Consider the following 6,000-nt stretch of genomic DNA (forward strand, 5'->3'; position numbering starts at 1 on the left):
TGATTTTTTCATTCTGCAATTCAAATTCCTACTTGCCTGGGGTAACCAAGGACTACTGAACTGTCCTGTAAATAAATTCTCTATATCTCTTCACATTTCTGCTTTCCCTCAGTTCCACTGATTTTTACCATTGATAAAGTTTTTGCTCTCATATTATCCTGGATAAAATTTGATAGCCCTTTTCTCTTCTGGCCTGCCTGTAACCCAGACACATCACCTTGTGATTCCCACATACTTGTATCCTGGCTGGTTGTAAACATTTGTGTATAATCTAGTGGGGAACCTGTGACCAGCAACACTTACCAACACCTTTCATAAAACAAGGTACTTTTACTGCACAGATATTTAAGAAAACTTGACTTAAAAGCATTATGCTTCCAAGAACCACTACTTCATGCAGAACATGCAAAGTAGACCCTGCTATTGTGTTCTTGAGTAACCACTGGATGCAAACAAGAATGTCTTGACAGAACATGATGTTCAATAGCTTTGGTATTTGGCCTGGGACCTCCAAGTGAAATTCACCCACAGAAGAGCCTCACATTGTTCCAGATGCAGGCAGGTATCTAACTACAGCATACTGATGAAGGGACACTAAGGGTGGGGGAGAAATCATGGCACAACACTTCCCTTGCAATTCTGTGTGCCAGTGGAACAGAGATCCCCTGGTACAGAGGCACACACAGCCAGTGTTGCTGCTGGGGGAAAGTGCCATTTGGCCCTTTCCCTAAATCTCTTTTTTTTTTTTGTACAAAGTAAACATTACTAGTAAGCCATGGGAGGTAAACAGGATCTGGAACACCATCAAATGCCTGTGGGGTGACTTCAAAGCTCTGACCCTGCCAGCAAGCCTTCTCGTTTGAGATTTGGGAAAGCTTCCCACATCTTCATACACAGAGCTGAAGTTTACTGTATATTTAAGACGTGGTTAATTTTTTCCTCCTGTATTTGTAAACCAGAAACAGGATGTACCCATAAATACATTCTCCCTTTGTCTGCTTTTGTGCTACATGGAGAAACAAAACTCTGTGTATTCATTTCTAAACTGAGACTTCAAGATGGCCCTTTTTTCTTCCTGCTCAGCTAGAGAACTGGGACTGAATTCTGTTCTCAGACATGAGTGTAAATCTATCCTAACTCCACCAGTACCTATTCACTGATGTTTCAATAACTTATAAACACATTTTGTGTAATTGCAAAAAAAAAAAAATGTAGGCAGAATTAGACCAGAATTAGACCAGAATTCTTTTGCAGTACAGTTCAGCAGTGGCCAAAATATATCAACACTGTTTTAGCCAGAAATCCCAAAAGACCACCATACAGGCTGCTATGAACACAGTCAGCTCCATCCCAGTCACACTCAGTGCACCCCAGAGCAGACATGAGACAATTGCATTAATATATTCTGAAATTAATATGGTACTTTAGAGGGGCTTTCATCCATTATGGAATTCTGGATGGAGAAATACTTTCCCTTCAGCAGTCGCGTCTGTATTGTCCAGTGAGATTGTTTCCCACTCATCAGGCAGAGGGTCATAGAACTGGCAGGGTGAGAAATTCTAGACTGGGAACAATCTTCCTCCAAGGCCAAACACCTCATGGTGTCCAAGGAGCACGGTTTTTCAGGCACATATCAAACACCAGAGCACTGGAGAAGAATTTACTTAGAAAGTTTCATAGTGATACCAAAAAAACCCTACCTTTTGCATTCATTCATTATTTTCAGAAGGACAGGTCAGAGACATGAAGGTGAAAGACATTCAGGTTCTTGGTAGTGGTAAATTTCATGTACTGTGCTTGTAGTTCATGGATGAAATGAAACAGGCAAGAGACAAGACATGGCAGATGTTCAGAAGCATTGAGTGCCTAAGGCAACCCTTGAGTCAAGGTTCAAAAATCCATACCAACTAAATACTTTGAATACTTTTATTGCTGCCACACTTTACTGCTTCCAAAGGGATGGCCTGGAGAAAACATCTGAGGAGAAGAGTGTGGGAAAAATCTTTACATATCTCCATGCCCAGCATCTGTATGGAGACTTGCTCAGGACATGAAGATGACCTGTGGGTTTCACTGCCTCCATGGCAGCCAAGAGCCTTCCCTCATGGAGGTGTTTAGGCACTGGAGATGGGGTTACTGGGGACATGTGGCAGGAAAGCGGTGGATTCAGCACTGAGCTGTCTCTGGCTTGGGACCTGGTGGCTGGGGACAGAGGCCTGTGACACCTCCTGGAGCATGGCCCCACCATCAGCCCTCTCAAGTGGCTGAGGAGGGAAAGCATCATGCTGGACTTCTGATTTACACAGCACATCATCCAGCTCTTGAGACAAGAAACTCCCCACTGCAATGGGAGTTTCCGTGGCTAAGAGTGAAATAAGAATAAAATAAGGATTATTTAATAATAAGTTAAGTGTATTCACTGTGTATTAACTTATTTAATAATAAGTTAAGTGTATTCACTTTAATAATAAGTTAAGTGTATTCACTGGTTTGAGAAGAGCTCTAAATGGGAAAGGCCCATTATAATTTTTCCAGTTGTCTTGCTGAAGCAATATGGTGTTTTTCCTTGGGTTCAAGAACATAGATATCAAGAAATGTCAGTGGCACTTGATAGCAACTTGTTATTTATGCCTTACTCCTTTCTGCCACAGTATTGTGCTCTCTTTGTGCAGAAAGAAGCAGAACCTGCTCCACCCTTTGGGGGAACAACATTGGCCAAAGCAGAGAACGTTCTTGCTTGGATTGTGTTTGGTCAACAAGAGGAACAGATGAAATACAGCTGAACTCATAAGGAATTATGGAGGCAAAGCATTCTTTTGGTCATCCCTGTAGCAGCAGCTGCCTCAGTTCCTTCTTCATTAACTTCCACAAACAAAACTCTTCCCCTATCTGCTTCAGCTAGCTCCACAGCCACTTTAATCTCCTCCATTTCTTTTTCTAAAGGCTGTACTCTGTGTAAACACAGTCATGCAGTCAACATCCTGGGTTTTTTGCAAGAACTGCTACATGGTTTGGAAGCACTGACCAAGCTTCAGACACTGTGGTTCACTGAAGTACATCATACTGGATGCGGATTTTTCCCACAACACCACAGGAAGTTAGACACTGGTACGGGAGCAGAGCTGAGGTTCTCAGTTCTGGATGTTTGCTGCTGTACTCCAGCTGTGGATCTCATTTCCTGAACCCGAGGCCTAGCCCAGATGTTTCAGCAGAGCAGTGTGGGGAGCTTGAGGCATTGATGGTTGTGGCTTGAAATGGATGCTGGCCTCCTGAGGCTTTTGTTGAGCTCCACAGTCATTGTCAGTCTGCACCTCTGGAAGGTTTGCACCAAGCAAACCAACAAGAAAATAAGGCAGCAAGGTGGAGCTGTTCCTGTCTGGGGTACAAGAGATACACCAAAGGCCCCTGGGCATGACTTCTAATATCCTTCATATTCATCACCATTCATGAGCAAGGAAATGGCTCCACGCTGCCAAATCATTCATCCTTCAACCCTGGAGGCTGCTCTGCATCACAAGCAGCAGTCAGTTTTTCCACAGTGTTTCCTCCTGGTGTTTGGAGGGTGGCTGTGGCCTGAGCAATGCCTTTATTTCAGGCCAACAGGCACTGTGCTCAGCACTGCTCTGGGCAGAATATCACATTTCTTACTGAAGACCAGCAGCTGAACCCATTGAGCAAAATGCAGCCAAGTCCCCACTAGATAACATGCAATGATTGCATGAATATAGTCTTAAAATATGACTGAGGGGACTTTTCCTGTTATGAAACTCTAGTTTGAAAAAGCCTTTCCCCACAGTGGTCATCCCACTACAATTTAGTAAGATGATTCCTCACTGGGCAAGCTGAGGGCTGTGGAAAAGGCAGGACTGGCCATTGCTGGCCCAATTTTGGGAGAGCTTTGTGCTGACAGATTGCAGGGGAGAGAAGTGAGAGGCAGCAGAGTGGGCTGCAGGGGGGGTCTCTTGGAAAAAGAGCTGTCAGGGTGTGAGTGGAGGCAGAGCAGCAGCTGGTGCTGTGAGGTTGCAGGCTGCAACTAGGGCCGTGCCAAAAGCTACCTGCCTCGTGAAGCATTGCACAAGAAAATAAGGCATCCATCAGGATTGGTGAGAGAGGTCCTTTGAGGTGCTTTTCCAGCATGTTTAAAACTGTCAGTAAGTGTGTGGAAAAGCTGGACTCTGTTTCCAAACTGTAGCACTCAAGTGAGGGAGGATTGCAAAATAATCTTGGAGATGTGTAGGTGGCAGTGCTCTTACACAAAAGCTGTGACTTGCCATCCCATAACCAAGAATATCTAATTTCATGCCCGAGGATTCAGATGAAAAAGCTGCACAGCAGCACTCTCTGAAGAGCTGAGAGGAAGCTCACAGCTGACCTACTTCATTCACTATGTTCTTTTCTAGGCAGATATTAAGAAAGTGAAGAAAAATTCATGATATCAGAAAAACATGGACAAAAATTCTTCCATAGCATTGTAGTTAGGATAGACACCCCCATATAGATAATTTTTTCCTCTGTTACTGGACTAAAACAGGAATGGCACCAGACCCTGGAAACCAGAACTCATCTATAATGCAGTTATTGAACTGCAAAATTATCAGTCCTGGAATTCTCTTCTTGTGCCTTTAAGCTGCACTCCTTCATGTAAGGGCTTCAAAAAGAAGGTGGGCAGTTTTGCCCTGCAGCTTGTGCTAAAGCCTAGTGCCTGAGAGCACTTGGTGCATTGAGACCTGCAGGCTTGAATTCCAGCAAGGTTATGGGATACAGGCCCTTCACCTCCTGAGCCACATGAATTTCTCCACTACAGAAGTTAGGTACCATTTTGAATTTTAAAAAACAGGAAAAAAACTAGTCATTGTAATGGTGTTTTTCAGGAGCCCTATTTGAACAGCTTTCTCAAGGTCTGCTTTGAATCCATTCACTAGATGCTCTTCAGGAATTTACACCTCATCTTACCTTGCTCCTGAATTTCAACATGGGCAAGCATCTCATTGCTCACATCAAGATAGATCAGAGTAAGCAAAGGAGAATGCTAGCTGCTAGAAAATTTACAAAAGGAGAAAACAAAAGGCCTACAAATTTTGGATGAGGGAACTTTTCTTTAAGATGGCTTTTTGGATGTACAAGTTTAAATCCAGCCTATATTCTATTTAGGAGAGACATATAAATTTTTAGTGTGTCTTCTTCTTTCTGAAGCCATATATAATTCTGTGCATTAAACATGTTATTCACTCATTCTCTATTATATATAAATTTAAAAAGCACATTACAAATATTAATTTGTTAAACTTCCTCCCTCTGAGGAAGACATCACTTATGTTAAACTGGGAAGTTATCAGTAATGTCTCCCTATCAGCTGGAAAGAAGTTTAATTTTTTTCCCACAAGCATTCCCAGATAATGTTTAACTGTGATTTCCATGATTTATACTGCACTTTAAAAAAACTTTCCTCATTCTTCAAAGCATGGAGAGAACTCTTGTCTCTCAGATTTGTATCTCGGAACTTCTAAATTCATCCCTCAGCAACATGGGAAAAGGAAATCACATTTCTTGGAAATTCATTGCTAGAATGTTCCACATTGGTAACTTCAGTGGGATGCTTTGGACCATTTTCTTCCTGTTCTTTGAAACCTTGAGATAAATGGTTTGATTTATCCCCAGATAAAAGACAGCCTTCTATACTATGTAAATAATTAATCATCTTTAGAAATACATGGGGTTGTATCCTGCTCCTGCAGACACCATGCACACAAAATTCTCTTTGGAGTTATTTGAGAACTTAACACAGACTTAGGAGAGGTTGTCCAGACAAGTGGTGGAGTCTCCATCTTTGGAGATATCCAAAAGGAATCTGGACTTGGTCTTGGGCAACCAGCTGTAGATGGCCCTGCTCTTGCAGGGCAGGTGGACCAGATGACCTCCAGAGGTCCCTTCCCACCTCAACTCTATTGTCACCATGAGCTCATGTGCACATCAAGGAAACAAAGTGTTATTCATATCCAG

This window comes from Haemorhous mexicanus, chromosome 1 (genome assembly GCF_027477595.1).
Source record: "Haemorhous mexicanus isolate bHaeMex1 chromosome 1, bHaeMex1.pri, whole genome shotgun sequence".
Taxonomy (NCBI): domain Eukaryota; kingdom Metazoa; phylum Chordata; class Aves; order Passeriformes; family Fringillidae; genus Haemorhous; species Haemorhous mexicanus.